At 31.4% G+C, this 23,746-nt stretch overlaps 1 protein-coding gene across 3 annotated transcripts in view; it reads right to left on the bottom strand.

Annotated features, from left to right (window-relative positions):
• Positions 1-14,060: 14,060 nt before the first annotated feature.
• Positions 14,061-23,746, bottom strand: part of LOC147816888 (guanine nucleotide exchange factor subunit RIC1-like) — a 55,793-nt gene continuing 46,107 nt past the window's right edge. For 2 of the 3 annotated variants that reach the window (XM_087152375.1, XM_087152367.1), the window contains one exon: positions 19,363-19,592. The gene's annotated coding sequence lies outside the window, so the exon portion shown is untranslated. Of the gene's footprint in view, positions 14,711-19,362; positions 19,593-23,746 lie in introns of those variants that run through there. The other variant, XM_087152370.1, reaches the window with a different exon arrangement.

Below are 23,746 nucleotides of genomic sequence, written 5' to 3'. Positions count from 1 at the left end.
TTCTGCATAACAGCTATCCTTGATTCATGGCCGATAAACAATTGGCAAGTTTTGATGTATCATTGCCTACAAAATAAAACAATAATTTAATCCTGATATTTTTCATCTGATATTTCCTAAAATTACAAAAATATGTGCTTAACTTTTATATAAATTTGCTTATAATGATAAACATGACAAAAATATTAAGAAACCAACTATGGTTGTAAAATACTGTCTTTAAACATAGTATTAATTAATGCAGGAAAATCCTGATGTTTCTATGCTTTAAAAAAAAAACTTTTTTTAAATATGTATATATAATCTGGTATTTCCATCAGGAAGCGTAGCGTTTTTAAAAAGTGCTTAAAGATGCTTATTTTTGATTTATGTATTTTAAAAGCCCTTAAAGGTGCTATTTTTATTCGGAGTTTGTAAAAAGTGCTTAATTTTCTATCTTTTAAAAAGAGAATTTTCCTTTGCCATGTCGATTGTTCATCTAAATTACAAAAATTGCATGATTTTTGTAATTTTCTTTGCAAAATTTATCAGAAACTAGTTATTTTATCATGATTAAATTTTTGAATTTTATTTATTTTATGTTTATAAATTGAGAACTTTAAGCGATAGAAAAAAATATTATTTTTATTACTGCACAGATCTTAATTATGATTTTTTTTTTTGGAAAGTTATTAAAAATATTTTTGAGTGCTTAAAAGGTGCTTATTTTTTGTTGAAAATCTGGCTAAGCACCCTGTCCATGCAATTGTTTGCAGTGATTGTTCTATCTCAAAGCTCCTTAATTGTTTTTTTATACAAAGGAGTATAACTGCCATTTATAAATTTATTTTTTATGTTTCTTTTCAGGGGTCTGTCCAGACATTTTGTGAAAGGTCCTGTTTTTGTAAAATTAAACTATTCATAATTTGTGAATATTAAATAAGCGTTAAATCACATTTTTCAACCAGGGTCCTGCTATTGTGACTTTGTGCAAATAGGGTCTTGTTATTGCAAAAATTGCTAAAAACCTTTTCAAGAAGTTTTTAAATTGTAAATAGATACAAGATTCTGCTCAACAATTGCTGCTACTAAATTAGAAATGCAACGTACAAATATTTGGTATTTAGCCTATACTGCTCAACACAGAATATTCATTTCGGACGAATAATGGAAACAAAATCACTCACATTTTTAATAATTTCAATTGACATATTTTAAATAACACAACTTAGTAATGTATCACTTTTAATGTGTTACGCATTAAGTAAACTTAAATAATTCTTAAATTTTTAATATTTTATTTAAGAAATTGATATAAATTAGTTTTTATTTATGTAGCAATCTATTAATTAATTTTATGAATAAATATAAATTGATCAATTATTTATTTACAAAAAAATTATAATTTAATATTAATAATAATGCGCACATGATGTTTGCAAAAGTAGAAATATTTTCTTAGAATACAACATTTGGAATTCAAAATTAGGGAATCCTAGTTTGTCTAGAACCGTCTTTCTTTCACCCCCCCCCCCCGGAGGGGTTTATTCGACTAACAAAACAATAATGAAGCTAAACAAATTTGTGAAGGGTCCAATGAAAAGATAAATTATTTTGTGATGGGTCCGTTTTTATGAAAAGATATTTTGTGAAGGGTCCGTTAAAGGACCCAAATTTCTTCTAAACAGACCCCTGGCTTTAAGTTCTAATAGTTTTTTAATTAATTCTCAACACCGATTCGATAAATATCCCTAAAGTTTGTTGAAATAGAAGGAGTTTCTTTTACACTACTCTACCAGCATTGCACCAGATTTATTTTCCAATATTGTAATTTTTGAATTTGAATAATTTCTTTCAAGAATTTAAAATGTGCGGTTTTTACCCTTTTTTTGAAAAAAATAAAATAAAACTTACAGTATTATTGATCACCTTAAAAAATATATACAATAGCATTTATATTAAAATGTGTTTTCATCTTTCAATTTTTCAAGAAAAAAATCTAGTCATGTATAAAGCTGGAATTAAATATAATTTTTCCTAAAAAGTAAATATTTAATCAAACTAGTAAATATTTAATAAAATCAGATGAAATTCGAAAAAAGTAAAACATTGCTAGCGAGCAAAATTGATATAATCAAAATTCTCGTTTTAAATGGTATTTTCAAAATTACTACAGAATTTTCTTCTTTTTTTTTGGGTTGTCTAATAAGATAACTGTTTAAACTGACCATTATTTAAATAAATATGAAATTAAATCAAAATAAAAGATTATTTTTAATTAGTTATTAAGGAAGTCAACTGAAAAAGCAGTAACAGGTACAAAACATATCCTTTACCTTTAGTATACAAAAAATATTGTATACACTAGTGTAAGAGAATTTTCAGACTTGGTCGATTATCTCTAGAACTCAGGGCCGGATTTAAGCTTGGCGGGGCCCTAAGCTACTGAAAATGATGATGCCCTTTTAAGTTCAATTCTATTTCTATACACCTAAAGTAAACTGTCGTATTTTTTATTGCTGAATATTAACATTATACTATTAAAATTTGATAATATTGCTTGATTTTTAAATATATTGATTGTGATGGGACTATAATGTAGAGCCTTTCTATTATTTCACATATTTTTTGAACCAGGAAGAAAACAGAAACTCTTTTTAAGAACATCATAAGTACAGAGTAAAGATTTGGCATGTTAGAAGAACCATTATATGTTTAACAGAGTTTTTTTTTCTTGAAATTCTGAATACATGTTATTTGGAATTTCAAATTATATATCTATATATATATATATATATATATATATATATATATATATTTTTTTTTTTTTTTTTTTTTTTTTGCGAATTTTTTTTCTAAATTGTTTTTTTTTCTTAACGTTACATTTCGCTTTGCTGCTCTATGACTTAGAAACATGAAATTATGAAGGTGTGTCAAAAATAAGCAAGGAGTTAGAAAGAAAATAAGAAAATACAATTTGATTATTAGTTTTATTTTTTTTTTATAACCGTCGTTGAACAACCGACTTAATTTTGAGTTTACGACTACAAATGTTTAACTCCGTATAATATTGAATAATCACCTTATAATTTTGAACTCATTCCAGAAGACAAGAGAACTGGATCAGTACCCAGAGGTATTGATTTGTTGTGAGAACTTAGAGGACTTTGTGACCACGGCAGATTTAACATGCACCAGTCACCATTTTATACATGGGTATTCTTCGGCCGGCTGGATTCGAAATCCCGTTCTCGCGAACACGAGTTCAACGCCCTACCAACCAGTCTATCCCGGCCAAATTATTAGTTTATTTTATAATAGTCATTGAACAGCCAACCTAATTTCGAGTTTACGACTACTAATGTTCAACTTATTAGACTTCTAATTTTAAACTCAATTCAGAACACAAGGGAACTCCAGGATCAAGCATTGGAAGAAATTTTTGTCTTGGGGGGGGGGGACGTTTCGATGGAACTGACCAGCATTTAAGTTACATGATGAGGAAAACCACAAAAGCTTTCCACCGTCAGTCTGACAACAAGGGGACTCTAACCTATGATCCGTCTACCACTGAGGATATTTTACTTCGGCACAGTGGCTGCTGTAAGCCGGGTGTAGAATTCGTATCGACCAGTCAACACTGGGATTCGAACTCAGTGCCCTTAAGTCCATCTTCACTGGGCAATAACTCTGCAGGAGGTACCAATTTTATTGATTTGCCAAATTTTAGTCATCTTTAAAATGTAAATAGAAATTCAATCGTAATTTTTGTAGAATAAAAAGATGGAAATAAACCGTTTTTCCTCTTAATCTGCAATGATTAATCAGAAGCAACCATGAGGGTTAGTGTGCAAAATGAACAGGGGGGGTAGCTTTCTAGTTTTTTAAATACTTGTTAAATTATTAGTTTTTAACATGCATACTTTAAAAAAAATAAGAAATACATTTTTCAGTATTAAGAAATAATAATTAAAAACTGTCATCAGCTGGAATAGAACCCGCGATCTCACAGTTTTGTGTTAGATTTCATAATCATCAGCCCCAAATATACACGCCTGCCTTGCGGATATTTATTTATTATTATTATTTTTTTTAAATTTAATAAATGAAGTCGTTTGGATACTTGACATTCTTGAACTGGATACTTTAAATGCTTGACAGTCGTTATTACAGAATGAAAAGCTTTGAAAGACAAATATTAGTTAATGTTTAATAATATTTAATTAAAGAAAAAACATAACCCATATTGATATCTAACGAATTGTCCCTGATAAATTTTGTGCCAGAAAAAAAAAATTGAAGCCTGATACATGTCCGGATTTTTGAAACACTTTCTAATTTTACTATTTAATCAAATTGGTTTCGATGTCTTTCATCCCGCCTGTCTCATTAGTGATTCAGCATATTTCGATATCATTTTTGATTCGTTCTTACTTAATATTAATTTGTTTGCGACAATTAATTTGTATAACTTTTTTACTGCATTTTTGCGAGGAGTTTAAAAATATAATATCGAGGCATTAACTGAAGTTAAATTGGCTTTTTTTGTATGCCTCTTTTACTTACATCATCCACACACCCACACGCGACCGACTGCTTCTTAGAAACAAATATTAAATATTCTCTTGATCAAATGATGGGACAAAATTCGCCTTTCAAACAAATCAAAAAACTTTTCTACCTTTTAAAATTTTTTATTTTTAAATAATTTATTAATACTCAAATTGTTTAAAAGATATGTTCCTTTTCATTGACAACACAGTTTTATATTTTATCTAGTCATTTATTTATATTTTTTAAAATTATTTTTTATTTGCTTTTATTTTATTAAATTAAATGCACAGATTTAAAATAAAAACAAATCTGTCAAAATTTTATAAATAGTTTCAATTTGTAATTTTAAGAAGTTATTTCGACTTTGCTTTAAAAATTTGAAATCCTTATAAATTAACAAAATTTAGATGCCTTATTAACTTTAAACACATAATAACAACAAAAACCAGGGAGTTAAAAATAGAAACAAGTATGATCAATTAACAATAAAATCATAAGCTAACTAAATAAATGAATTTTGTGTACGAAATATCATATTTTACAAATTAAACATAATTCATATTTCGGGGATACATGGAAAATTTGGTCAGACAGGAGGTTTGAACAATATTTTTTACATATATATTTAAACATTTGTTTAGCTGATCATCACTTGATTTCAATGCTCTATCAAGCAATATCACATGTTGCTTCTGTCTATTAGCAGTAAGTAAAATCACATCTGTTATCTCAATTTCATCCAAAATAAACCAAATCAAGAATTTTGGCAGATAGGCCTGTCAAAGAGGGAATTGAATAGTGGCCCACCATTTAAATAAATAAAGAAAGGAGTTCACGGATTCATGTACGATTAATTTGGAAAATAACAAATTAAAATCAATTACAATAATTAAGTAAATTAAACAATTAAGCTAGTTAAAACATTTAGGATAATTAAAAGGAAATTTTGCAAAAAAGAAAAGTTAAAATCAAGAGCGCCGGCAGAATAATATAAAAGGGGGTGCAACTCTCTTACAAACTACCCCCCCCCCCCAAAAAAAAAAGAAATTAAAAATATTCTGTTATTGCATTTTGTTTTGTTATTACATATACTTTCATCTTTTAATTTTTCAAGATGCATTTCTTCATTGTTAACAAGATATTTAATAAAAAGTACAAATTTCTTGTTCTTGCAAATTTTGCCACTAGAAACTGTATTGATGGCGCTGGCATAGCTGCTGACTTTGAAACACAAATAACTACAAACAGTAGTTTCGTATACTAACGTGTTTGTGCACGCTTAACATTGGTATTTATTGTGTTGATGAAGTTTTACAGTTATGAGAAGTCAGTTTGTGTTATACACCTTTGTTACCTAAATAACTAATAAAAAATATAATATTATTTATATTTTATCAAATGAAATTTCAGAAGATATATATATACTATGTAGACATAGTATATATACATATCTTCTATGTATATATACTATGAGAGTAGATCTTTATACATCACTGAAGCTACAACGTGGTACGAAATGTGGAGGAATGGAGAAAATTCTTATGAACTCCTCGAATACATCGATTTAGTTACTGAGACCACACCGTTTTATCCAACTCTAGCGGAGGTAATCAAAATTGGCCTAACTGCTACGTGCTACTCCAGCTACTACGTGCACTATTGAACGCACTTTTAGTACAATGCGACGGAAAACATGGAATCGGTCAACATGGAACAACATTCAAAACATGGAATCGGTCTACAAAGTCTCACGAGAGATTAAGTAGTTTGTGCATGCTCAATGTGCACAAGAAAAGAATCAAAGATGACTCAGAATTCATTGAAAAAGTTATAAACAGATTTGGACAGCAAACAAGACGATTGCAAGTTTTGTTTGATTAAACACTTTTTTAATTGTTATGCACTAATATACTTAATATAATTACTTAATTATTTGTTTTTGAATAAAAATATTTTTAAAAAAAAAATGTATAACAAAATTGTTTTTCTGTATCTCTTTAATCTTTTAAAAAAAAAGCCAGGGAGGTGCAAGCGCACCCCCTTGCACCTCCCTGCCGGCGCCCTTGGTTAAAATTAAACGAGAAGCTCTTTAACGACAATGAGACACAACGGAAATCTCGAAACAGAGTGACCCTAAACAAGATTCTCCCACAGCCCTAGACATTTTTTGCCCAGAAATCAGACAAAAGGGTGTTTCTGTGGACAAAAGAGCCCACAGCAATTTAAAGAAGCTGAAAACATTTCCCACAGTGTAAATTGAAGCGGCTATTTGACTACTCCATGGAGTACCGCTTTTTAGGATCCATGGACTACTCCCATCACTGGTAGCTACGAAAGCTACAGGATATTTTCATCAGTCAAAAGGCCCTTTTATTGCTCTTTTGGTTAAAAAAAGCGAAGAGTAACAATTATTTTATATTTGTAAACACTTCTATTAGACTTTGAAAAGCGTTCGCCAATGTAAAAAAGAAAAAAAATGTATTTTAGGCTTCAGAGGGCTCCGAATAAAACTTTAAAAAAAGAAGGAAAAAGTTGGATCTGGGGGCCCTTGCCATCTCGGGGACCCAAGCTACAGCTTATTTAGCTTATACGTAAATCCGGCCCAGCTCGAACTACTTGACCGATCTTAATGAAATTTGGTATGTACGTACTTTGATAGAATACAAAACATTCAACAATTGTGACACACACGCATGATCGTGCGTGTAACACTCATTGGAGTCGGAATACATGAATTTGCCTCAGGACAATTGTCACATAAAATGATAAACTCCCTTATTTCAAGTATGAAATCACGCTGTAAGTCCTGTTTAACTGTAAGAGGGGACCATACCCCCTATTAACCCATTATTTGTTTTTTTTTTATTTCGCAACTGCTGTTTCATACCTTCCGACTCCAACGATCATGCGTATGTATTACAATTGTTGTATGGTTATTTGTATTGTATGTACATATCAAATTTCATTAAAATCGAACCAGTAGTTCTGGAGATAATCGACCCAGTCTGCAAATTCTCTTAATTTCTTACACCCTCGTATTAACAAAATATTTGAATGAAAAATTGATTTTCTTTACAACATTATTTATTTTAATAATTATTAATATAAATGATAATTTTAAAACAGTTTTGATAGTCTGCAATTATGAAAAATGTGACTAAAGTTAAAATAGTTTTTAAAGAAGATGTTACTTAACAACAACAACAACAAAATGTATTTTACAAATGCAAATCGAAGCGGTACTTATATCTTGGAATTCGAAAACCCCTGCAGAAAACATTTGTGTGTTTATTGTTGTTGTTAAGAAAAGAAAGCTGTTATTTGGGAAAAAAAGGGGGGGGGATAGCGATAGATAGATCTGTTGCCACAAATACCTTCAGATGAAGATTCAAATGACACGTTATTATATTAATGACTTCAAGCAGATTTTAGAAATATTACAAAAAAAAAAAATTAATGCGAAAACAACTATGAAAGAATTTAAGGAAGATTTTAATCAGTAACATGAAAGCTATTTTTGTTTTAGATTTAAACTTCAATAAATAATATGAGATAAATTTTATTGTAAAATGAATTAAATCAAAAAAGTAATAAATTTGATTATGTTATTTTGAAAGTGCGACCTCCTATATCATGTCATAGAAATTATTCTGACGTGATTAAACGTTTGTTTGTTTTGTTCATTTACGTCGCACTGGAGCTGCACAATGGGCTATTGGCGACGGTCTGGGAAACATCCCTGAGGATGATCCGAAGACATGCCATCACAATTTTGATCCTCCGCAGAGGGGATGGCACCCCCGCTCCGGTAGCTCGACGACCTGCACGTGAAGTCGAGCACTTTACGGTAGAACAGTTTTACGAGGACCAATACCGCACACCCTCGGTCCCTACGCAGACTGATCCAAGTGGTCACCCACCCGCTCACTGACAGCAGCCAGTGATGCTTGACTTCGGTGATCTGCTGGGAACCGTGTCTTGACGATCAGTTCACGTGATTAAACGTAAAATAGACAAAGCAAAGTTAACCAGAGTTTAGCTCCCAAGCACGCTTGGTACTCATTTTATCGACCCACTGAAAAGGGATGAAAGGCTGAGTCAACCTTGTCCAGCCCGAGGATCGAACCCAGGGCCTGTGACTTGGGAGCGCGAAGCGCTTTTCTACTACTCAGCCACCGGCAAAGTGAACTTACACCTACAAAATAACATTCGTCTAATTTTTTTTCTCTTTAGTTTATTCCAATATTCTGAGAATCAAAAAAGAATTTTGCGTAAATCTCACATGCAATATTTACAGCGTAAATTGTTTAAACGTTTAGATCTAATTTTACATTGAAAATATGAAATTAAACTTTGTTTTTTTTTTATTTTATTCCAGTAATTTTAGAATTAAGTAATAGAATCTAAGCTCTAATGTTAATAATAAAGCAAACTGTAAATAAAACTGCATTCGAATAGGCTATTCATATTTTTTTTATAACCGCTGTTGAACGGCCCACCTAATTACTTGGGTTTACGACTATTAATGTTCAACTCCTTTTGTAACTTTGAACCCAATCCAGAAGACAAGGGACCTCCTGGATCAAGTATTGAGAGAAATTTGCCTTTGCAGAGGACTATTTGGTGGAACTAACCCGTATTTGCGTTAAATGGAGAGGAAAACCTCCCACGGTTAGCCTGACGGCAAGGGGACTCTAATCCATCTACTACTGAGGATATTTTACGTCAGCACTATGGTCTGTGCTGAATTTTTTTTCTTTACCTTGTCGATTTTCGTCACAAATTATGCAAAAACGAGGTTTTCACATTGTTCTATTTAACTTTTTCACAATTCAACCAGAGCCGTGGTAGCTCAGGCCTTCCATTGAATTGAACCGGGTTCGAATTCATTCGATTGCTGGTAGATATGAATTCCAGACCCGGTTCGCATTGACCACAGTGTTGACATAAAATATCCTCAGTGGTAGACGGATCATAGGATAGAGTCGCCTTACCGTCGGGCTAGTCGTTGGAGATTTTCATGGTTTTCCTCGCCGTGTAACACAAATTCGAATTAGTTCTTCGGGTAATTTCTGTTGATCACAGGAACCAACTAAACATTAACAAACTTTTTAAAAAAATGTCGCCTTACAAAAGAAAATGTTATGTTTCGTGCTAATTTCATCGTTGGTGAAGCGTCATCGTCTTCGCCGCTGGCAAGCTAATGGCTTTCCGCGCTCTTCTATTTATAGATCAGTACCATAATCCTTGAAGGTTTATTATTATCAGTTATATCTGGTTTGGATTACTTCATTTTATACAAGCTTCGAAATAAATAATAATGACAGCTTGTTCCTCCACATTTATTTATTTTGAAAAAAGAGATACTGATGTTTCAAAGGATTTACCTCTTTAAACGACAAAACACACATCAATGAAATTTTATACCATTTGATCATTACTGGAATCTACTATCTTTTACTCAATTTCTGAACCGATTCTATTTTGTGAAAAGCTCGAACCCACTCTCTTTTTATCGTCACTCAAACCAACTGGTATTTAACCTATCTTCGATCTCACTATTTTTTACCCTCAGAAGGACTCTCGCAATCAATTAATAAATACATGAAACTTCACTAATTGGTGCATAATTCAAATCGACGTCCATTTGATAAGCACCTCTTATTCATCTGTACTCGAACCCATTCTCTTCTTATAACTAATTCTCGTACCCACTACCATTTGAACTTATTTCAAACCTAATTTGTCCCGCGGCGGGCTGATCGTTAAGACACGGTTCCCAGCAGATCACCGAAGTCAAGCATCACTGGCTGCGATTAGTGTGCGGGTGGGTGACCACTTGGATCAGTCTGCGTAGGGACCGAGAGTGTGCGGTAATGGTCCGTTAAACTGTGCTACCGTAAAGTGCTCGACTTCGCGCGCAGGTCGTCGGGCTACCGAAGCGGGGGTGCCATCCCTTCCGCAGAGGATCAAAATTGTGATGGCATGTCTTCGGATCATCCTCCGGGATGTTTCCCAGACCGTCGCCGATAGTCCATTGTGCAGCTCTAGTGCGACGTAAATTAACAACAACATCAAAATTCAATCTCACTCTCTTTTTATCGATACTAGAACATGCTGGAATCCGTTCTCAGACCTCATTCTTTATTGGTATTCGAATGCATTATCATTTCATCAATAATAGAACTAATAACTATCAATAGGTTATCGAACTCGCTATTATTTGACCAGTATTCAATCTATTTACTTTCAATCGGTCCTCGAACTCAATATCTTTTAATCCGTTCTCTAATCCTCTATCATTTCATCAATAATCGAGCTCTCTTGTTATTTGTACTCTAATGCACACTGTCTTCTTATAGGTTCTTAAACCTACTGTAATTTGATTGCGAATCATAATTTAATCAGCACTTGAACTTACTAACATGCTATCATTAATCGACCGCATTATATTTCATTCAATACTCGAACCCACTTCCTTTTTATCGGTCGCTAACATTTGATTAGTGCAAGTAATGATGAAATAATAATGTCATTGTTTTCGATCATTGAAATGAGAATTGTTTAAAAGGCAGTAGGTTTAATCATAAATTAGTCCCATTCTCTTTTTGGTTAATACTAGTACCTTTTATTAATTGAACGCGTTTCGAACCTTATTTTTTTAATGCTGGAACCCACTATCATTTGATTAATTAAATCACTATTTTAATCGATCCTCGCACCCGCTATCATTTGATCAGTATATTCTCCTACTGTTTAATCATTATTTGAAACCGCTATCTTTTTATTAGCTCTCGAACCAATAATCTTTTCATCCGCTCTCAAAGCCTATATCAATTCTCCCAACCACTATTTTTCATTAGGTTTCGAATTTGCTATTATTTTCATTACCTTTCAATCGGTTCTCGAACCCATCATCTTTTACTCTGATCAAATGATAGTGAGTTCCAGCATTGATAAAAATTATTGAACCCACAATTTTCTTATCGATCATAGAACCTCCTATTATTTGAACTCACAATGGTTAGATCATTACTCTGACCCATTATGTTTTAATAGGTTCTCGAACGCGCTATTTCTTGATCAAATATCGAAAGATATTTGATCAAGAAATAGGTTGAAATAGAAAGGGTTGAGTATTAATCAAAAGGTAGTGGTTAGCGATAAAAATGTGGGCTTGAATTTTGAACAAAAAGAAGTCTGTTCGTAAAGTGACCAAATGGTAGAAAGTTCTAGCCCAAATTATTTTACGAACAAATGAAGTAAGCACAAACCGCAGTGGATGTGCGTACTGATTAAAATATTGGGTTCGATTCTTGAGTTAATGTCAGGTAATTTAAGAAACTGTGAATCAATTCGTAAACCTTTAAAAAGATGGTGAGATATATATTGATCAAAACAAAGTATAGTTTCGAGAAGTGATTAAGAATAGTGGGTTTGAGAACCGTTATAAAAAAAAATGTTTTACTTTACCAATAATGGACAGTGAATTTGAGTTTTGATCGATCCCAAGAGAGTCTATTTGAAAATTGTTAAACTGACAGCAGCAAAAGGAGAGGTTCTATTACTGATTTAATGATCGTGGGTTCGAGTACCGATATAAATGTAGATTCGAATAACGCGGATCGATTTATAGCGGGACGAGTATATACTATAATTATTAATAGTCATCTAATGGAAATTCATCAATTGATGAGCGGTTCGAGTATTTAACATAAAAAGAGTTCAAATGTTTGTGATAACGAGTACTGTTCAAATGATAGTAGTCTCTAATGTTAATCAAATGACGGCGAATGAAAATAGTGAACAAATAACAGCGGGTTCGGGTACCTATTAAAATAAAGGTATTTCGAACAGTGATCAATTGATTGTAGAGTTTTGATTAAATTATATTGGATTCCAGTACCGAAAATGAATAGTAGGTCGATTATTGATCCAATGATAATAGGATAGTGATCAAAAGAGAGTGATAACAAGTTAGAATTCATCGAAATGTAGGGGGTCCGATAAAATTTTAGTCTGTTCTGAAATATATTAAATGATAGTTTGTATAAATACTGGTCAGATGGTGGCCTGCAGTACCAATAAATACAGTCAGCACCAATCTTGAACAAATAATCGTAGGTTTCAGTAAAAAAGAAATGCAAGTCGATTAGAAATCCTATAAAACAACGGTTGGAGTTCGAGAACCGATTAAAATATAGTGGATCATTTAATCAGAGCTTTACCTTTTGGTCAGTATTCAAAGTCTAACTTTTTGTCCTGTTCTTTAATCATTACTTGGACCCACTGTATTATCATCAGTACTCAAACCTCTATTTCGTGATCACTAGTTAACTTTAAAATTTTCCCATTAGTACTCGAACGGACGATCTTTTTATCGAATTTCGGACGAAGTATCAAATTTCTTCAAAGTATCAAAAAATAGTATAAATATCACTCCTTCATTTTACAGATGTTCGAATCTGCTAGCAGTTCAACAGTACAGGAACGCACTATTATTTGATCCGTAATCGAGTTTACTATCCATGGTATCTTACTCGATCTCTCTGCTATTACATTTGTCTACCTAGTACTTTTTGTTAAACTGCAATCTATTAACTAATAAGAGTTTTCTAACTTATCATCTTGAGTTCAATAATCGCACTCCCGCGAATTTGAATATACTCGATAGAAGAATCATTTGTTAATTTATTTCATCTTTTTTTGTGCCTACTGTAATTTTGGCAATTCATTAAACCGCTCCAAATACTAAATTTTTAATAAGTCTCATTTGTTAAACTCTAACCAAAAAACTATTTATCAATATAATACTATCTTGCTCAGATGCGATCAATCGAGCGTTAAACGTTCTTATTATCATGTGAAAATGTTTCTAAAACAATTTTAATTAACTCGAGATTTCTATTCATGTCTAATATCAAAGCAAAACTGAATCATTTTTTTGTTAGTTACTCAAAACGATTAATTCTTTAACGGTTACTGAAACTTATATAAATTGAATTAGTAATCTGTCACACATTATTTAAACCTCGACTGTTAAATTTTTAAACTCTGTTAAACCACTTTCTAATGTTGCCCGAACCCTTTAACTCAACCTCAGCTCTCAAACCTGCTACCATATGTTCTCAAGATAGCTACTCAAACCTGCTATTATATGTTCATAGTCAAACCTATGATCAATTGAGTACTTGTACTACAAGAAGACCTAACACATGTGAACTAATGACATGAGCGCTAACTAATCTTAATGAGGGAGCATTAAAGTTAAGTTTCTCTACATAAGTAAGAATGTTGATTATCTACCGAACCGTATCGCACATCGAATTAGTAGAAATATATTTCTTTCTCGTCTTTATTATTTGTTTGCCTATTTTATTATAACCATGATATATTTATGTTTTGTGTATCTGTTTATGTTCTACATGTCTTTGTGTAAATATAAAATGAAAGAATTGAAACCTTTGTGAATTAACTTAAAATGCGTTACTGAAGAGAATTGATACTTGATGTAGTTGAATATTCGAAATAGAATGGAATGAACAGTTGCTACTATGTCACTTGCCCTTGAAGAAAGAACAATCGAACTGATAATAGTGTTATGTCTCTGAGTAAATATATAGTGAAAGAATTTAAATCTTTGAGAAAGATTCTTTGTTATAACTTAGAATGTGTCACTGAAGATAATTACTTACTTCGACAATTATTTTCCTACCTAGCTAAAAATTCCTGTTTTCGTTGTGAAAGAAGACACACGCACAAAATATATTTTACTTGCATCAACTGGTTTAGCATTCACAATATATCATCATAGTATACAATATATCATAAAGTATAATATCCAATTTTTCTTGATTTTTTAGTTATTCTAAACGAAATATAGCGGAACAGATCCGGCTCCATCGTGTCAAACGTATGAGATGAATGTTAGACACTGATCCAGCTTCCGCCATTGTGTCATAAAGCAAAATATGAAAGTTGATGACTTTAAAAGAAAATTCTCTCTTGGGGTTTTTTCCTCGGGATTCGAAAACAACTTATCTTCGCCATTTCTGTAGAATTTCTTCTCACTTTTGATAGGCTTTTTCAAACTGATCTGTTTTCCACTAAATCCTTGTGTTATTCTGCATACTTGGAGAGAAAAAAAACTGAGGATTCATCGTCAGAGTGGGGTTGCCTAGAACAACACGAGAAAAGTTTCAGTACACTCTTTAAGAACTTCCTAACAAAAGATTTACTGATGTTGCATAGGATGTATTTAACTGCTTCTGTAGACCTCGAGTGTCCCTAATCCCCTAAACGTTCGGTATTGTTAAGATTTTCTAAAAACCGTGTCTATGTAACAGCAGATGTGTACTATAGTTCGTTCACCAGGAGCTGACACTTGGCTCCACCTCCTCGGATGCAGAGTTCATTCCAGCGCGGGTGTAAAAAGAGAAACATCTCCGCTCTTGAAATTGAGACAACCCTTAATGCGCGCCTACACAAACAGTGAATTCTTTTTCAGTCACTTAATTCGCTTTATCATCTGCTATTATACCTTTCTTTTCTCTAACTAATTAAATATATTCTAAATTTAAAAACTACTGTTTTCCCAGCAAAATGTCTCAAAAAGGGCAAACAATTCACTCAAAAGGGAGAAATATCATAAAAAAGGAGCGAAGTATCATCAAATTTATGAAATATTTAATATTAAAAATATGCACATAAAGTGTGCGAAATAAATACTTTTGTCATACGATCGCCAAATCGCAACCTTGTTCAGGATTGTTTGCATCTTTCTCCCAAAAATAGCGAAATAGTATCGTCGCATACCACGTGATGAAGGCGGAGCCAAGTGCCAATTCCTGGTGAACGAACTATACCTCAAATTCAGTAATCCCTCTCCTTTCTGCAGAGAATATGGATAGTGGGGGAGGAAGGAGGTGCAAAATAACTAATGACGTCATGGCAACAGTTCTGGGCATTTAACTGATAAAACCTCTATTCTATGAAAAAATAAATTTTTAGATTCGTCCTAGGTTAAATCTAGAATTAGTTAGACTCAATCTACTAAGGAGAATTAGTAAGCCAACGAAACTGGGATGCGTCAAATTTCCATTTATATTTACTGATGTGATATTTGGATATCTTACAATTATCCTCTCACCAATTCATTTACTTCTCCCCCGACTGCAAAACGACTCTTGATTTGAATTCGCATTTTATAAAATATTTCAATTTATAGTAAATTTGCATTTAAAGTTTTCTGTGAGAAAAATCAATCCTAAAACATTACGATTTGCCTTTGGCTTAGAATTTTGAAACTTGGCTAATGCGTTTGATATTCAACAAATTTTTTGGTTAATAATTTGAAGTCTTTAATCGATGACCTTGTATCTATCTATCGAGATATATAACTTAAAAAGCTTCAACTAATCTTAGTAATTCACTTACCTAAATCTTTTTCTTAATTTATTATTCTATACAAAATGCTCTTTCTCACACTTTAATATTCACATCCTGTCTTTTAATCTATTTTTGGCTTCAAGTCATGCATTGATTAACATTTTATTGTTTTTCCTTTTGCTAACTCGTGAGAAAGACTTATCCCTTGACCTTTTTAATAGACCAATTTGAATTAAAATTTCCCTTATCCACTAAAACGAAACATTTTACGAATTTACTTTGCGAAACTCTCCCTAACTTTTATTGAGGAGCGATTTGATTTCGTGTCACTTGGAAGATCGTTTACAGATCTGTATACGTTTGTCCGGTATACCTGACACTGATTTTTTTTAAACTTAAATTGTCATTGCTCCTGCTGTTCCCAATACTGCCCATCGAGATGAAGGGTTGCGTTTGTGGTCTTGAATTCGTTCACCATGATGTGGTGGTATCCTATAACGTAACAGTATCCAATATATCTGCGAATGAAAAGTCTTATCTTAAGGTATAACTGGTTTTGAACTTTAATCGGATAATCTTAGGTTTTATCAGAATCCTTGGTAAAAGTTCAAATTATATTAAAACAGACTTTGATGCACTTTGGCGAATATTAGGTTTTACTGATAACTCCTATGATTTACTAGACTTTGAGCTTTAACAGTGACCAAATCATTCTTAGACACGCTTTATTAGCAAATGCACAATCGTGATGCTTTACTGACCATTTCTTAATAGGTTTTCAAATTCCAATAATTTTTTATATGACATAACGACACAAGAATTTTAAATTATAATCATATTCTGACGAACTTAATATGCCACATTCCACACTAATTCAGCTTTTTTACATATCGTTTTTTTTCCGTTCAATCAAATCCCCATTTGTTTATTTTTTAATTCTAAGATTCTGATATATGTTATTCGTGATCACAACGCATGAATACGCCCTCTAGAGGGCGGAAATTTTCAGACCATTATTCATTAAATTTTCATTCAGTACCCTAAGAATAACTGCATAGGTAGGACGTGTTTTTTCTATCAGAAAAGAGGAAACAAAAAATTTCCCTAAGAAAAAAGCTGATGAACTTGACAAAGCAATCTAGAACATCGGTAAATCTTTTCGAAACAGAACGCAAGTAACATTTCAAGAGCATTTTTTCATTAATGCTTTTCTGATAAACGAACATCATTTCAGTGAAATGGGAACTTTCGAATTCGTGATGACATACTATTACGGAAGTATATTACGGCAAAATAAATTTCTTAATGATCAATTCAATTTATATTAAAATGAAGATATTTAAGTTCCTTGCCTACTTCATCTCAATAAATAGATGGGATTTCAGACCCCTCCCCCAAGTCAAAATTTTTGAAGGTTTACCATTGATGGACCAACATAATCTTGATGGTAACCAGCATAAGCAGCCTTCACTTCAATGTAGGAATGCGGACTGATTAATGATGGTCCAACATAATAGCAACTTGTTTTGATGGTTTGTTCATGTTAAACCATCAGAAATTTCCCTCATAGTTTCTTAGAAATCATATGTTGTAACGATCCTGAACAACCATTACCCCAATGTAGGAATTTGGACTGATTTATGATGGTCCACCATAAAAAAACCCTAATTGTTTTGATAAAGGATCAGCAGTAAAGGATCAGCAGATTTACTTGAAGTAGTACATTTCTGTGGATTATTACTACAGTTTTAATGTTTTCTTGGTAAGTACTTTTTAATTTTGAATGATCACTTTCAACTGGAATTCAGCTAATCTGTTTTTAAGTTACATATTGAAATTCATATCGAGACCTAACAATTATAACATTTTATAGTAAGATAAAGTAATAACATCTTTAAGTTATGAAGTGATAATCTAGGTATATATTGGAGAAAAAAATTTCTAAATCAACGAACATTTTATTTTGGGATTCTCTGGACTTAAAAAGCAGGTAAGTGTTATGATTTTATAATAAGGAAACTTATTTGTAAATAATGTTTTCTTTTAATTACATGATAGTTCTTTGCAGAATGGTTTTCTAGGTCTGATAAAGAACTTTAAAAGAAAAAAAAATCAACTCAATGTGCAAAGCTTTAATTTCAATTTTTTTAAACTTTATTAAACGTTTTTCAGTTTATAAGTAATATTTTTTTTTTAAAAATTTAAATTTTCTATAAAAATTGTCAAAAAACTTTTTATTAAAAATTAAATACCGTAAGTTTATATGTTTCTGTATACTTTACATGCTTTAATATTTGAAGTAATTCGGTCCAGAAAATTATGGGATGTAAAGTTTAAATAGACTATTCATATCATAAAATTTAGTAGACCACTTTCTCGAGATTTAGGATTTCTCTCTTACAAGAATATCAATACAAATTTTTTTTTATTTATTCCTTTTTTTAAAAAAATAGATTCTATTTCGAGATTTGTCAACTGCATAAGATGGAATATAATTTTTTTTTCAAATTTAGTAAACCATTATATATAAGGAACATAACCATGCCGCATTGAAGAAATCTCTAGAGCAACTAACTGAACCTGTTATTCTTATAGCAGCCAATCGTCTCAAATAACAATGCCTTCTATAGGTTGTCGCGTTCGCGAATAACGACACGCGATTAGGACAATTAATTTTCACTTATAGATGTCGGTTTCGACGGCTGCATTACAAATTCATATAGGTTTCCTGAGCTTTTATTTATTGTTTTTCGGCTTTTCTCGCAAGGTGTTTTGAGTTCTGATATTTTTATTTGAAAATTAGATTTGACGCTACTCGATAGTTTGGTAATTATATATTATTTACAACCATCGTATATTTCTAAAATGAGTATAATTTTTTCCTGAAAAGGTCACTTTTTGGCTATTTTTTGTAAAAATAAAAATAGTCAGGGCTAAAGAGAAGATGAAGAAGGGCTGGTTCATTTCATACTCAAAGCAGAAGCTATGATTCCCCATCTCATGACGTCACTCCGCACACAGATCTCAAAAATTAGAACTGGAGGATATGAAAATTTTTGAAGTTCAGGATTTTATATTCTTTGACCAGGATTTTTTTTCTTTGATGTTCAGAATTTGTTTTCTTTTCTGTTTAAAGTTATCTTTAAACGTCTAAACAAAAAACATGAAATATAATACTTTTATTCACAGCAGAATAAATTCTTCCAGTATATTTTATACCTCATTTGATGTCACCTTTATATTTTCTAGAATAAAACATAGAAAATTGTGTTTTCTCATTTTGTGTTTTATAATAATTTTTGCCGGTCGCTATCGCGCGAGATGTTATTGGCTACTACTGTTAAATTTTTGCAAACAGGTGCGAAGAAAATCACCTTTAAAATAAATATTTAAAAAAAATATAGAAAACAATGAATGTATTGAAATAAGTTTAAAAAAGACTTTAATTACATGCAAAACAATTTATTTGTAAAGCGAGAGGTTGAGACTTTCGCCGCCGTGACGTCACTGGGTGAAATCAGAAGTTTGGAGCTGCACGAGTCTCTTCAAAGGAGTGTGACCTAGCCCCTTCTATTCTCTCTTTAGCCCTAAAATAGTAGCCTTAGTTGTTTTACCTCGATCTTGCCAAAGGAGGATCTGTAACTCTTTACCAGAAAATTAAAGGTGACCACCTGAAATTAAAAATAAGAAATAGCAATCAAATCACAAAATTAAAGAAAAATTAATAAATTCATGACTTTCTTGTTATACAATATAAATGTGTACCGTGAGCAAAAAAAAAATAATCACTCTGAATAAATTTTGTTCTAAATGATCGGACTTTCTCGAAATCGGGCACAAAAACGTACTTTCTCTGAATACACATATAATTTTTTTGCATATTTGAATTCCTAACCTTCTAAATATGCCGCAATATGGATTTTGTGGCTCTAATAGGGAACGGATGAAAATTTGGTCCCCTTTAAGTTATTTTCACTTTTGGCGTTTTTAGTCATGCTTTATAGACTAATTTAGTAATTTCTAATTAGATTTCATACACTCATAAAACTCATTTACCCAAAGATTAATTTCATGCAAAGACAATAATTTTTAATAATTATTTATTAATTTTTATTATTTCATTGTGGATGGAAAAAAATTTAATTAAGGTATAAATTTTCTTATACCATATTAATCTACGTATATTTCTATTATGAAATCTAGTTTCAACTGCTTTTATTTAGTAGAAGCCGGGAAAAATTAAAATGGATTATTTTTAAAACAATAATTTAGGGACAAGAAGAATTATTTAAATGGGGCGATTAATATTAAAATGTGGTTAGCTCACGAGACAAACTTGACTTACGCACCCTTAGCGTAAAATTTCATTTATATCATATTTTTTGTAGACGAATGGTGGGTTAACGTTCCCTTGTCGTTAGGCTAACCGTGGGAGTGTTTCTCGGTCTTCCTATAACGGTCCATGTAAAGCAAATGCGGGTTAGTTCCATCAAAATTTCCTCGAAGGCAAATTTCTCCCCATAATTGATCCTGGAGTTCCCTAGTCTTCTGGAGTGGGTTCAAAATTTTAAGACTACGAAGTTGAACATTAATAGTAGTAAACCCAAAATGGAGTCGGCTGTTCAACGACGGTAATAAAATAAAATAACCAATTGCTAAAATATTTTTTAAAAATAAAATTCGTAATCGCAACGTGTGAATATACCCTCTAGCGGGTCAGAAATTTTCAGGCCACTATTACTATTCCAGGCTATTATTATATTCTAAGTTTTCATTCAGTAACATCAGAATATCTGCATAGGTAGGACTTCTTTTTTCCCGCCAGCAAATGGAAAACAAAATTTCTCTAAGAAAAAAGCTGAAAAACTTGACAAACCAATCTAGAACATCTATAAATCTTTTTTTAACAGAACGCAAACAACATTTCAAAACATTTTTTTTTTCATTAATGCTTTTCTTATCAACGAACTTCCAACATTATTTCGGTGAACTGAGAACTTTCGATTTCATGATCGTATACTACTATGGATACGGTAAGATAAGTTTTTTACTGTTCAATTCAGTGTAAATTAAAATGAAGATATTTAAGCCCCTTGCCGACTTAATCTCAATCAATAAATGTGATTTAAGAACGTGTAGAACAGTTTTTTTTAACATTCTTATTTTTTATAGCATAGTATATATTGCTGAATATATATAATTCAGAAAACAACAGTAAAGGATCATCAGTTTTACTTAATATAGTATATTTCTATTGATAATTTATAAATTATCAATACAAATTATCAAACTGTATCACTCGTGGCAGTAAACGGTGTTCGTAATAAAAGTATTAAAATTTAGTTAATCTAAAAAAAAATAAAAAAATATTATAACTTTTTCTTGTTTCAAAAGCTTTGGTGGGTGCAAGTGAGTTCACGATCTTACAATAAGCTAACTTTTTGTGACAAAATTCAGAATTTTATTTGATTTTTTTTTTGGTCAAAAATTAATTAAAACCTGTTTTGCCGTAACTTTATATTTGATGGATCAGTTAAGAAAATTTTTTCAGCTGTTAAGCAGGAGAGCTCTATGAGCAAACAAAATTCGTAAATTTTGCTCAAAAATTAGGTGTTTTGAACAAGAAGCTGTTTTGTAAAAAAGTCAAGTTGACAAACGGAAATTTTTAACACGCAAAAAAAGCTTTTTCTGTAGCTTTTCCTTAGAAGCAAACACTGTATAAAATTTTATACTTCGTTGAAAAGGGACAGATATTTTTTTTAAAAGTTTTAAATAGCTGTTTTAGCCGTAATTCTTATTTTGGTTTAAAAAAAATTTCTGGTTAACGATTTTTTACGGTTAATAATTTTCGAAAATGTGTCATCGTTGTGGTCAAAATTCTAGGTCAAAGCGCTCAACACTGTAGCTCAACAAATAGTTAACTTCTGATATGACCATTAAATTGTTTGTAACAATTTTTTTTTATAGTTTGATGTATGAACTAACGATGTATTAAAACGGTCATAAATTTGGAGACAAAATTCAAACGTGTGATTTTATTGTCAAAAATTAGATATAACTTGTTTTTTTTTTTTTTTTTTTTTGCAAAAAAATTTTCGTGGTTGGGAAACTATTTTTTCAGATGGCTTAACGTAGAGGTGATCAAATCGTGCCAGCATATGACACGCGAAAATAGTAAAGTGGTTAGAGAATCCATACTAATATTAAAAGTTTAAGGTTCTATAAATTTTTTTTCTCATTTTTTTATCAGTCTAGGAATATGTGTTAGTTTTCTATTGCTGATTCGTAAAGCCCGGATTTTGAAGACCCAAGAAATCTCCAAAAAATAGCAAAACATACCTTTAAAAATAGCAAAAAATACCACTACGAGGAAAAAAAGTCCCTTGTATTAATACAAGAATTAAATCTGAAACACATCTTTTCTGAAATTTAATATAGCATGCAATTGTATTACAACATTTTTAATAAGAGAATATAAAACTTAATTTTCACTAATTCAAAAGATGAAAGGAAAACTCGTTTGATGCACTGTCAAATCGAATTCGGAAACAATTTTTTTTTTTTTTTTTAACTAAAGAAACTGCACTCCAGTTCCAGCTGTTAATCAAATAAGGCTCTAAGTTACTAGAACAGTCTACTAGTGTTAAAATGAGTGAAAGTTGTAAAAATAAGTTACTTTTATTTTAAAATTTTTTCTCTCCCTAAACTAGCAGAAGTGTCTAAATATGCAGATGTTATTAAAATCCAGGCTTTACTTATCTGTAATATAAACCGTAATATATATCTATAATTTGTTAAATACCAATATAACTGACTAATGAACATCTTAATTTTTTGCTTATTGTTACTTACAAGGGGATGAAATGTTATTTTATTTTATAACCGTCGTTGAACAGCTGACCCAATTTAGGGTTTACGACTACTAATGTTCAACTCCGTAGCCTTGTAATTTTTAACACAATCCAGAAGACAAGGAAACTCATGGATCAAATATTGGAAGAAATTTACTTTCGTGGAGGAGTTTTTGATGGGACTCGCATTTTCGTTACATTAAGAGGAAAACCACGAAACCTTCCCCCCGATTATCCTGATGGCAAGGGGACTCTAACCTACGGTCCGTTTACCACTGAGGATATGTTACGTCAGCACTGTAGTCGGTGCGATCCGAGTGCGGAATTCGTATCGACCAGTTCATGTCATTGGGAGGCGAGTGCTCTATCCCCTGAGCCACCACGGATTCAAAGAGTAAGTGGAATAGAGAGCTATAAGCAATGCTTGCTTAGGACCTTAAAATCTCCTTATTTTAATTTTTTCTTTAAAAATACTACTAATTATAGTAACTAGATTTGAGCTCCTAACATAATAATTTTTGGAAAAATAGTTATATCGGTTGTAAAGTATTTTTTTTAAATTCTCATTTATCTTGGTTAAGTATAAGATTTATATGCGTTCTAACATATTAGTCACGAAAAATATGAATTTTTACCCACCGTCCTTTCTATTGAAAATATTTCAGATTGTCCACATTTCATTATTTCAAGCTTAATAGTTATCTAAAACATATTTTAAGAAACATTTCTTTTTTAATTTTTTCTTCATTTAATCTCAGTTTTAGTAGTGATGTATCAGCGACACAGATATGGGAATATGTAGTTATTTAGAGAAACTGTTATTCATCATTGATATTTCGATAATATACAAAATCAGTGGATAAGTTTTTGAATAAGAGTGAAGTAATACATACTTTAATTTTATATTTTAGTACAAATATATAAAAACTGTCCGATATTTTTTTTTTGTAACTACTAATAACATAATATGTTTT

The sequence above is a fragment of the Parasteatoda tepidariorum genome, chromosome 1 (genome assembly GCF_982258835.1).
Source record: "Parasteatoda tepidariorum strain Cologne lab strain chromosome 1, Ptep-v5.0, whole genome shotgun sequence".
Taxonomy (NCBI): Eukaryota; Metazoa; Arthropoda; class Arachnida; order Araneae; family Theridiidae; genus Parasteatoda; species Parasteatoda tepidariorum.
The sequence above is the reverse complement of the archived record's forward strand: the minus strand, read 5'-3'. Positions and strand labels throughout refer to the sequence as shown.